This window comes from Anticarsia gemmatalis, chromosome 16 (genome assembly GCF_050436995.1).
Source record: "Anticarsia gemmatalis isolate Benzon Research Colony breed Stoneville strain chromosome 16, ilAntGemm2 primary, whole genome shotgun sequence".
Taxonomy (NCBI): domain Eukaryota; kingdom Metazoa; phylum Arthropoda; class Insecta; order Lepidoptera; family Erebidae; genus Anticarsia; species Anticarsia gemmatalis.
Genome location: NC_134760.1, coordinates 2,370,936 through 2,384,009, shown reverse-complemented (window position 1 = coordinate 2,384,009; position 13,074 = coordinate 2,370,936). Strand labels below are relative to the sequence as shown.

Below are 13,074 nucleotides of genomic sequence, written 5' to 3'. Positions count from 1 at the left end.
CAAGCGAAGTTGCGTGGGTCAGCTAGTCTACAATAATTAAGAAAAACCAAATAGATATCATCCCAGGTTACACCAGATTAACCTTAACAAATTGTACATTTAAATCTTTCTCGTCAATCATCATTTTATTGGTGAAAACCACATTGAAACCCGTTTTGAGTTTATCGCGAGCAGACAGAAACACAAGGTGAGGTGAGTTTATTTAACAAATACCTATGTATAATATGCAGTCATAGTAATTGTGTGGTGATATGTTTTCAAACACAATGAAACCCGAAAAAAGGCAGTGTTTGTTCTTTACTTACCCAAAAAAAAAACTAATCATATTCATTTAAGTCCAATATTGACATTTATGATAGTCGTTACAATTACTGAATCCTTCACTAGCTCGAAAAGGGTAGGATAAAGGGCTCTTCTCATAAGGCTCTACCTTATAAGAATAGCTAGCAAGAAAGCCCTATGAGAAAAAGGCGCCATTTTTTATATGTGTGGGTGTATTATCTTTCCTTTTTTTTCTTTAATCGCCATGTATAACTGCATTTCCGTTGCAACTTTTCTTCATCATGCAAGCATACCGTGGCCGGTTATTGCTAAAAAGCATTATTACGCATAACCGCCAATTACGGGCGCTGGGCGGCACGTCACGTGACTGGGGTGAACGACCTCTCGCGTGTAGGCTATGGTCAAGGGGTAAGATGTAGACGCTTGGTGGCCAACATTTGAGAAAGCACGTGGTTTAATAGCTTATGAATAGTAAATCTATATCGTCCATCTTATTTCTAACTAATAGAAAAGCATCTTGAAGAACTTAAGTTTAGATACCTTAATGCGGAAAATAACTGATAACTGTTTGTATTTGTTAAAAACTTATCGACCTGTGCATGATTTATTTGTCAAAAAGTAGACTTCATCATCACGTACCAAATTTTTCGCAAAAAGATAATATAATGCAACTTATTTTCAAAACAAACAATGTTTCATGTAGCGAGGTTCCAACTTGTATTTTAAGGAAAATTATGTTTAATCTAATCTATAGCTTTTAGACTATTTTTAATAAATTCAATCCTGTTTGTCAAACAATTGATAATCATGACATTAGAGCCATCTAACAATCTCATTGGCATTTTTAGAACGAATTGTAGTCGTATATTGTATATAGTACATAAGTGCTGTTCAAATATACTTCAGTAAACTTCATAACCAAAGTTAAGGTGTGAAAAGAAATCCCTATAAATAACAATTAACGTTTCCAAAAACTATTTGGAAACCACTTAACACCGACAATTATTAGTGCCATTCCTAAAATTTCTCAACAACTTCAAATTAAGCACATTTAAGTACCTATTCATAATAATTATGAAGTGTTTAAGTGTGGCAAACGTGTCAAGATTGAACGATAAACATCGACTGAACTATTGAAGTGCAACGGCCTGAGCGTGGTGTGTAAAAAATACTGGGAATTTCTTATTTATGTTATGACTGTGAAAGCTTGTATGTTTGTTGCATGTTCAATACGGAAAAAGGCTATGCGAATTGGGATGAAATTTGTTTTCAAGACAAGCTTAAAGACTTGACAAGGGTTATATAAGCTTTGTTTTGGCTTTTGGCTTAATAATATCTAGTAATGAGAGTACTTCTATCTAGTTATTTAGTTATTATTAGTGTACATGCATTAAATACCGTCTTTTTCCTAATAGGGTAGGCAAAGACCAATAGTTGTGTACCTTGTACTTTAGTAAGATAAATTGATTTGATTTGATTTTTATAAAAGACAACTCCCGCACTAAGAATTGCTCTTGTGTCGCAGGGACTTTTACAAACATACAAACAACGGACATAAAGCACAACCAGACCCGAAACAATTATTTGTGGATCGCACAAATAATTGCTCTGTGTGGGAATCGAACCCACGACCTCCCGACGCAGTGGTATCGGCGTAGCGACCTAAACCACTGCGCCACGGAGGCAGTCAAATAAAGCCAATAAAGGTTGTTAATAATCTAGATTACCATACTTAATAGATTTTATTCTAAGAAATCTTTCGATCCGAGCAAAGTCGCGAGTTAATGCAAGTTTCAAATGTAATAAGTTTAATAGCTCTTCCAATTAGCGTTAGTAATAATTAGCAGGCCGAGGCTTAAAGGTGTTTTCACGTAATTTACATAAAGTTTTCTTTGAAACTATTTTTACCGCCGAATAGAAAAAATCATAAATTTTCTTAATAAAAGTTGTCAAAATGTAGTAAATAAGCCATTTATAATTATATTTGCCGTATCCTGAATCAGTTTTACTCGATCGACCCTTGAGGTTTGCAAAGTATAGTGGTAATTATGGTGAAAATTCCTTTTTGATTTGAGTATTATACGTATATTGCGGTATTTTTTTACGTATATTTGTGTAAACGTTAAACCCATTAAGTACTAAACTAATTAAAATCTTGAACTAATTTGCGTCCGCGACTTACAAAAGTATATAGGAGAGCCAACACGTTATCAATAATCTAATTAACAACGTAACTAACCCACCCTTAATTAACCATCCCCTAGCAAACGTTTGACAATCGTTTTCAACATTAAACCGACTAGGTAAAGTCGTAACATTAACTTTATGTGACTACCGAACATCCTAACAAAACCTTCAAAACCTAATAAGTTCTTAAACACGTATCTTGAGAGCATGCAAAGTGCCCAACCCGCACTTGGCCAGCGTGGATCCAGCACCTAATCCCTCCCTCATCCGGAGTAGACACTTGCCCTGCAGTGGGACAGTAAAAAAGAACCGAATACGGAGCATTATGAAGTAGAAAATTAAATAAATATTCGCGTAAACATTACTACTATTATATTAAATACTAAACTAATTAAAATTTCTAACTAACTTCGATTTACAAAAAGATTTCTACCAACACGTTATCAATAATCTCATTATCAACGTAACTAAATCCACCTCTAATGACCCACCCCTTAGCAAACCGTTTGACAATCGTTTCCAACATTAAACCGACTAGGTAAAGTCGTAACATTAACTTTATGTGACTACCCTACGTTTGTGGTGAACCGAACAGTCACCCAACTTGAAGTTTATATCTATTTTATTTTTAGTATTTAGGGTTTGTAATGTCTGTTTTGAATAAAATATGTATTCCTTAGGGGGTTGTTGAAAGTACACGACGTCTTTTTGAACTGCAAAGGTTGCAATAGAATTTAGAATAGATTTTTACAATTAAAAATCTGTGTTTACATAGTCTAACTATAAAAAAATCTGGTATAATTACCTTATGCAGATAAGAAATTTCTTGAATAAATTTTTAAAGTTATTTTTATAATTATAAAAACGAATTCTGTAATAAGCTTTTCTCCGAGACCAGACAAAAGCTCTTCTCAGACCACCTTACAAATGTGCAATAAAAACTAAGACTTTTAAACCCCACATAGGATAGCAATCAGTGTTAGAAGGTAAAATCTTGATAACCTCGATAGAGATTCATACCTAAACAGTGCTTAATTTGTCATGAAAATATTAACACCCAAAAATCCCACAACACTACGCTACCCTATTACCATAATACGTTTGCATTGAACAGCTATATTTAAACGCAATTATATCCCTCAAATAGCAGTATCAAAGTTGAGCTAAAGAATGTATCGATTGTAACGTTTGCCGTTCAATTTTTCACAGAGCGGCCGCGTCACGAGACCGTAAATATTGTGTCGTCGAGTGTACCACGGATATTAAATACACTAGATATTGCAAGAGAAAATTAGTGCAAGTTTAATGATGGCCAATTTCTATTTCTATTTTCTTATTTAACGGCATTTGCGGGCCCATCGTGGCCGAGCTTGGTACAGGACAGACAGGTTTGGAAGGAAAGAGGGGAAGCCTTTGCCCAGCAGTGGGACATATATGGGCTAATAAAAAAAATCTATGCATTCAAATTACCACACCTGTTAGGAAGGTGCAGGCATTCAGTATTGACAATGCTAGTCCAGTGTGATAGCGAGTCTATTGCCATTTACCTGGCACGTCTTAAGTGATATTGTCACAAAAAAATTGTATTATGAATAATCTTTACCGTCACATTTCAATTAATAGTAACTCCACTTTAACGTTAATTATTTACTAGAATACGGGACGTGTATTTTTTAGATTTTATTCTTACTCTAGTTGGCAACACCAAAATATTCATACAATAAGTACCATAAATATACAATAAAATTTCCTACAAGTTTAATTTTTCAGAAACTAGAAGTCTGTATTGCTATCTAGCGACCGGAATATCTGTGTAGTGTACTAAGTTTTGTTAAGTACTAGAGTACAGTCGGCGACATAATGTCATGCCGTGACTGTACCCGGCCAAAATAGACAACAATCTCGAGTACTCTTTTATGTGTTTCAGTGGGAATGTTCAAAAATATCGCTTTTCCAGTGCTGTCACAAGTTTGCTAGAAGAACAGTTTGTTTATAGACTGCATGTCGATGTGCCTTTAAAGTTTTAGTGCAATGATTATGATGCAGCAGTTATGTTTTATTTAAACAAGTTTAGCAAATAGGGATGTTGAATTTTTTTGCTGCTATTGAATTAAACTGTTGATACAATTATTTAGGTAATATTGATAGAAAACGAAGGCATCCGAAGACTAATATTATTTTAAATTTACTCTCTGCATACACATATTTTACATAACATACACAGTACATACAAAATAAAAAAGAACTATATAAAAAATAAATCCATGTGAGTGAATTTGATTATAACAAATACAAAAAGGTATCCTAAAATAAAAGAGTTTTTGAGTTTTCGTTAGAATATTATTTCATAGTTAAAATATTAAAAAACCCAGTCATTTACGCAGTTAATCCAAAAAACAAGTTAAATGAAACTAGTCTGTACATCTGTCCAATGCTATATAGGAACAAACATACATACATAGTAATACATACTATACATAGACTTATTAAAACAATATCCTCCTTTGCCTCGCTCAGTCGGGTAAAAAAGACATTATGGACCTCTCAAAGGGCAAAAGATTTCCAGGACAATATCCTTCAAGAATGTAACCAACTTATAACTTAGATTTACGAGCTGATCCCATGACGAATGGTCTCCATACACCTACACCAATTAGTTTAAATACCGAGTACTTTTTAAATGACTTTTTGTTTTATTTTCTACTACACGCTAACTAGATAGATTTCACTGAAGATAACAAATAAAGTTTATATACTTTTGGCTACATTTCGTAATCTTTATTAGATGTTTTGTTGACTCAAGACCTAATTGCTACTGTTGCTAGGCCGTTTTAAGGCTTCAAGTATCTACTAGATAGATTAAAAAGATAAAAAGGTCTAAGTAGTTTCAGCAAAAGTACCGTGGTCAAACACAAAACAAAGTTTCACAGTGAATTGAAGATGATAAACTGATCTGAACTGAGCAGTCATAGTCCGTCAGCATCATAATCCTTGAATTAACATCGAAACTAAAAATTACCTACTGAATAAACATGGAAAATTATCCAAAAATGACCTAAGTACTATGATCTCTAAATTTATATTTTTATATTATTTTTTTTTCGTCAGGAAAACCGAACAAGTAACCTGCATTTACAAAATGAAGCTAGAGTCAAAATGTTAACGGATTTGAATACTTGCTAAAAAGTTTACTAAACGAAGAATATTTTGAATTTCTATTCACAATACACATACACACAACAGCTTACACAACAGTACCTCTACCTTAACCTTTAACAATTTCCACTTATAATCCTAACCCCTCCTTCAGTACAGGAGGAGACCCTTGCCCAGCAGTGGGACATTAATGGGTTAAATTTATTATTTATAACCCTTTTAGAAACTACATCTTAAAACCCAAACATATTAACAATAGTACCAACAATGTAACTCAACACTCGTATGAATGTGCTGATTGCATTTCTATCAGTTCCTAGTAGCACAACAGAGTTGTTTTGTACGTTCCTGCTGATACAGCTTTCTAAGAAGCTTGATGTTATGATGTTAGCTTGAATTTATTGTTTAGACTATTGTGTGGGTTCCAGAGTGGAATGTAGAGTTAAAACGTTGTTTGATAAGGCTTAGTAAGCCTATAATGATATTATGGTGAGGTATAGTAATATGTGCATAATGTTCTCACAAAGGTATTATTTTACTTTATTTATTAGTAAGGTCGTTCTTCATAATAACACGAAAGTAAAAGATTTAACAATTAAAGCTTAAACGTAACCTAAAGTAATATGATTGCAAGATTTTCAAATATTTTACTCATTATAGACCTTTTCTAGCCAGCATAAGTTGTTGTTTCAGGCCTTCAGTAATTCACTATCACGAAACTTCAACGAAGTTTAAAGTTCCATTACTCGAACTACAACCGTCGGATTAAACAAAATTGTCTTACAATGCATTTTATCCAAACCATTTTACTCAACACACGACTGACTAATGCCCGGTTTCTGAGGTACATTTAGCGGTAGTTCATTTAGTAGATTCAATAGCGTTTAAGCTCGTATAAACATAGCAGTTTAAATAGATAAACTACCATTAATGTTATGAAAATTCCTGACAATATTCATCCTTATACCCAGAAACAACCGTTAAATAAAGCAAAAGTTCCAGTTTTCATGCTACACCTTCAACTTGCCTACCACTGAAGGTTCACCTACATTCACTACGTTCAGTCGCGTCGCAGCCACGTCCGCAATTTTATACTATTATTTTGATAATCTACGATAACGCTCCTGTGTAAGGTGTGTTTACTTTACAATGAAATAGGGTTTGTTTTATTAGTTTATCGCTTACAAACACCTATTAAGTTAAGTACAACTAGGCCTTGATTACATGATAAGATTTTCGATCATCATCATTTCGAGGCGCTCATAGCCAGTTGTGCTCACCGGTCGGTAAACGATCTGTGGGTTAAGCAACCGTTGGCGCGGTCATTCTATAGATGGGTGACCGCATAGTGGTATTTGAACTGAGCGTCTCCGTGCTTCGGAGAGCACGTAAAACGTCGGTCCCGGTTGTTGTCAATTCAGATAACAGTCGTTAAGCCATGTCAAAGGCCTTTCGGGTGGCTTGAACAACTTTGACACTAGGTTGACCACTAACCATACGATAGATAGATAGATAGATTACATGATGTAAAGGAATTTAGTGATTGATTACTTCATCACTCTCTCTAGTGCTCTCTCTCGTAGAATCTTTACATTGTAATTCATATACTTATAAAAAGTAAAAAATACAAATTGCTGTAAACCAACTCTCAACTACGGTAGTTTTATAGCTAAGAAACTAAACCAATTTCCATAAATTTGCTACACAATCTCAGAAAAAAAGTTTTTTAGAACAATTCTTGAAGGTATGCAAAGTCCCCAAACCGCACTTTGTCAGCGTGTTGGACTCAAGGCTTAACTTCATTACGGGAGGAGACCCTTGCCCAAAAAAGGGACATTAAGGGTTTAAATTTGATATCACAAAAGTTTGGCGATTTGAAAAAGATAACTCAGCCTGTCAATAAAGCTCAATAAAAAAATCATAACAAGGAAAATATCCTTTACACATCTATTACATGGAGTCTCTACCTACCAGTCCTGAAGCCTAGATCTAGATTACATTATTCACACTTTTTCTACAGCACCATTACGCGTCGGTACACGTAGACTTTATTTCCAACGAACTTTTAATGACATAACTCATATAGTACCTACTTTTATTGTGTATTAATCAATGTCTAACAACCGAGATACGGGGACAGTAATGGGTTTATTTTGTGAAAAGGATTTCTTGGCACTTTTTACGTTAACTTTTGATAGAATGAACACTGTAGTCTCCTCTAACTGCAGGCTAAAGATCTTTTCTTCCTACTTAATATACAACTAATAACTAACTAGTCTTAAGTCTTAATTATGTCTGTCTGCCACGCTTTCCCGGCCAAGCCACTATCTCTACAAATCTTAAGGCTACTACTATTGAAAATATTTTTATCTTACATTTTTGGTATGTATGGCAATAAAATCCTCGCTACCTAGTATTATAGGAAAATAGAGTGAAGAATTCCAAAACCATTACTCCCAAGGAAAAATATAGAATCTATCCCACGTCTATCCGTAGTCAAATGCCATTATCGGCATAAATTTCTTATCAATCAGCTTCAAAAGTTGCTGAACTTATTCTACCTTCCCTATATTCTAAAGCTTGCCTATAATTCTTATATATTCTTGCTCAATTTTTTCAGATAATTAAACTGCTTGCTTTCACTTTCAAAGAAATCCTCTGTTACTAGAGTGTATGTAACATGCTATCAACACAATGCAACTACAATGTTTTCGCAGCTCATAAACAGTAGCAAGGCTAAACCAAGCCTACATGTCACGTAATCAAAACACCTAGCAAAAACACACTGTCCGTCGGTCGGTCACTAGTGAGTCGTGACGTCATGACCCGAAGCTGACCGGCCGCAGGATGTCCCCGGTCACTTACCGTGGACACACTGCTTCCGCGAACATTATGACGAGTATATACGACGTCGTATGTGCGAATGTCTGTTTGTCTGTTATGTTTTTGTGTGTGAACTATTGAACTGTTTAAAGTGATATTTAGCGTACATTGTTGAAGATTAGGGGTCAAGTATAGGCTACAATTAAAAAGCTAAATGAATCAGCCCGTAAGTACTAAAATCGAGTATGAAACTTTGTATGAGAGCGGGGCCGCAGGTTTTAGTAAATGTAACATTTGAGTTAAAATTTAACTAAAATAAATAATACATAAAACATTCAACTCTACGGGAGTCGAGTGTATTACATGTATGTAAAAATATGACGCATAATACGTCATATTTTTAGTTATATTATATAGACAGAGTTATATATACAGGCATAGTTGATATTATATAGACAGAAACATAAGAACTCAACCGGTACGATCCCAACAAATTGTCGTTTCCTTTCTTTACCGAACTTTGAAAATGCTATCAGTTCATTGAACCATAGTTGAAACCATGCTTTCAGTAATTTATTATCGACTACGATTGCGATTTCAAATCATTAAATGTACTAGAATATTTTTACCATAAGTAGCAATCATAGTTTTTAAAATCAATGTAGAGACATTTTTATCCGAAGATGTCAGCGAAATGTCAAAATAAAAAATTACGGAAAAGTGAACAAAAAAAGATCTTACCTTGAAAATACTCTGTGAAGTTGTTAGGAAACGGGTAAAAACTATTTATTTTAAAATAACTTTAAACAATAATTACAGGATAATAATAGTACACTTGAAATAAAAACTTGTACAAACAGAAACACACCGTGTCAAATTGCTACTGACAATTTTGGAACATTTTTATTTTTTTGTCATATTTATTTTCTTTTTTATTTAAACTAGCTTTTAACTAATTTTATAAGTTGCTTTAGCCAGTAGTAAGTGGCACGAATTTGTTTGTAAACTTTAAAAATCGTAGAGTCACAGCAAAAAGTTTATAAATTAATGCATAAAATATAAAATGTGCTTTTTTATATTGTTAACAAAAAAGGTTCGTTGCAGTACGTACTTTCAGTTACTATAACGATATCGCAACTTAAAGACCTATGGCTTAAATATTATTCTATCCTTTGTCAAAAACTATTATAGTTATTTTTCGTGACGATTCTCGCAAGTAAAAGCATTTCCAATAAAATTGATGCCTGAAGGTATACAACGACGTCTGGGCAAGCCGAAAAGACATTAGCGCAATGATTTGGACACCTATCTTGATTATTGACAAGTAGAGTACAAGGAATGAGACCAGTAGAACAGATTCGATGAGATTTTTGCCCCACAAAGCGACAAGTGACAACATAGACAAGCAAAATAAATAAACACAGTCTGCAATCTAAATGCTTCCTTATTTCAACACTTAAAATGAACATAAACGTTGTAAAATCCATTCTACATAATAAAAAGAAATAAATAATGAACTTAAAGTAATAAATAATTAACAAAAAATATACTAAGGTGTCACATAATACTGCTGCCTCCGGTAGACATTTATCCTCCCACCTGGCGCCGCTCGGTCACTTACACTAGCTAGCAATGCACGCAATACTAAGCTATGTTTGTACCGCGACTTTACATGGGATTAGCCTCGATATTGAAGCAATTTGTCATTAATGTAAAATCTAGGTGACCTGGACAGATTGTAGATACATTTTGATGTGAAAGTGTATTCTACATACATAAAATCGCACGTTATTTCTAAGTAGGTAGAGACAGAGACAGAGATTGACACCTACGATCTATTTTAGTAAAGACAATAATTACCTACTGAAGTCGTTGGTAGTCTTGTATGTACTTACTCCTAACCCGCACTTGGCCAGCGTGGTGGACTCAAGGACTAACCCCTGCCTCGTTACAAGAGGAGACTCTTGCCCAGCAGTGGGATATTAATTGGCTAAATTCATATTTAAGTCATCCACGACCGTCATCAAGGTCCTCAATTCTTTACACAATAACCATCCATAAAAAAACTCAAACATCTTTCTACAATCTCATTACGTAACTAAAAAAACAATGAAACACATGTTTTTATTTTCTAAAAATGACATTAAAAAACTAAACTACATTTACGTCAGTAAAGCAATGGTCAGGCTGAATAAGGGCACCACAGATGTTGCACAAAATAAAAAAAAAACAATACACTGAATGTAAATATTCAAACACGTGTTGGTTTGTTGAGAAAGTTTGGATTTTGAATTTGGATTTCGTTTGTTAACGGTATAGACTATAGAGTTGGCGGGAAACTTCCATGTTTATTTTTTTTTTTTTTTATGCAAAAACTGCAATGACTTGGCTTAATACATGCTTAAACCAGCATGTGGATTAAACACAACTTCATTATGAGATAAATCTTTTAAAAAACATTGGTTCACGACCATTAAGAAGGTGGAATGATAATATAACGGTATTTGCGGGCCCACCATGGCAGGGTATGGCACAGGACAGACAGATTTGAGAGGAAAGACGGGAGACCTTTGCCCAGCAGTGGAACCCATAAAGAGATAACAAAGAAAGGTGTATTAAGAGTCAAAACTATACTCAGAACTTTATTTAATATCAAATCTAAATTTACATTTATTAGAGTGCTAAACATACGGATCTTATTTCTAAAACACTAAACCCGTTATAAACTGCTATTCGGTATCAATAAATTACACTGCCTAAAATATTACACCCCACAGAACATTCCTCTTAAACATCTACAATGTACACAAACAAAATATACATAAAATTGTAGTTTTAGTAACCGTTCATACAAACTCTTAATAAACTCAATTGGAGCGCATCACGCTCCTTAATTGACGACAATAGACAGAGTCCAACAACATAACACGGGTAAATGTAAAACGTCATCATTTTCAACATGGACGTTTGAAATGGTGTGCTATTTAATTCGGTCGGGTTGTAGTAAAGTTTCAATAGATATTGATAAGTAAAGTTTGACCTCTTTGTACGTGATTTTAATTCGTTTTTTTGTTGAGTTTTTTTCATTTGTCATTCGTTGAGAATATGTAGAAATTATGACGAAGAAATTTGTTATACTTATTGTAAGGTAAATCTGTGTAAAAATTTCCAAATTTTAAATGTAGTTTTTAAAGTGCATTTTTTTCTTTTTACACAGCTTCTTTTTTTTGTTATTGTTGGTGCCGGATCTGGCACCAACAATAACAAAAAAAATGCTAAAAATGATAAAATACGCAGTCGACTTAAAAATCTTAAAACGCCTAAATTCTAAACTTTGAAGTGACATATCAAATATTTTTCAAAACTTCTTATTTAAACTACACCAACATAAAGCATGGGTAACAAAAATACCCTCTTCAGATATTTGAACAATTTATACAAGTACATATATTTATTGACCACTTGACTATGAGTTGATGGACTCAAGTGCGAAATAAACTAAACTGTTTGTCATTTTGAAGGCCTTTTGACTCTCTTTTAAGAGCTTTTTAAGTATTTTCCCATAATATTTGTTATTTATTATTCTACTAGATGACCCGCGCAACTTCGCTTGCGTCCAATAAGAGAGAATGGGTGAAATTTTTCCCCGTTTTTGCAACATTTTTTACTGGTACTCTGCTCCTTTTGGTCATAGCGTGATAATATATAGCTTATGTCCTTTCTCGGGTATCAAAATATCTCCAGACCAAATTTCATGCAAATTGGTTCAGTAGTTTAGGCGTGATTGAGTAGCAGACAGACATACAGACAGACAGACAGACAGACAGAGTTACTTTCGCATTTATAATATTAGTATGGATAGTTTAAGTTTATTTAATCGATATCAAATATAAAAAAAAATATAGAATAGTAATCTAATGGCATTGTTAAAAATAATTATGAAAAGGGCGACATAAATGACCCACTTTACTTACTTCCAATTAAACTAGGCGGGAGGTCTTTCAGCATCTTTGCCTAAACACACATCTTTATTACAGTTTCATGAGTCTATATTTGTAGCAATTATAAAATTTTATTGTATATTCGTTGTTTTTATTTAATTCACTGCAAAATAATTGATAAATTTAATTAAAAAAAGCAAAAATCTACTCATCTATATACCTACTGTGATTTTAGCAAAACGGGAGATAAGAGCTTTAAAGTCTCAACAACGGACATCAAGTAGTTGGCTACATACGTATTAAATTTCTGATGATAAGTAACGTTTAGTTAACTGTAAACATACAAGTATGTTCTAGTATTCTGCTGAGTATGTTTCTAAAGAAATCTGCTCTGAACAAGATAAGGCACGGAGCTTTGAATGCTTTCAATTTAGGTACCTAGATTTAAGATTATTGTTCAAATATTCAATTGAAAAAAATATTGTCCATTCAAAGTACATCATGTGGTCAAGTTAATATTTTTTTACATAAATTATAGTCCCCAGCCCCCTCGTTTGGGAGGAGACCCTTGCCCTGCAGTGGTACAGTAATGGGTAAAAAGAAAAAAATATATATACCTCTCAAACGTCTATAGTATATCATGGGGACATAGTTATTATAAGTTTTTTCAAAGATTAAAATTACT

General features: G+C 33.7%; 1 protein-coding gene across 1 annotated transcript in view; it reads right to left on the bottom strand.

Moving 5' to 3' along the window:
* LOC142979383 (cyclin-dependent kinase-like 1) overlaps nt 1-9,345 on the bottom strand; it is a 37,448-nt gene extending 28,103 nt beyond the window's left edge. Inside the window, exon 1 of the mRNA XM_076124259.1 lies at nt 9,190-9,345. The gene's annotated coding sequence lies outside the window, so the exon portion shown is untranslated. The remainder of the gene's footprint in view (nt 1-9,189) is intronic.
* Nucleotides 9,346-13,074: the final 3,729 nt, after the last annotated feature.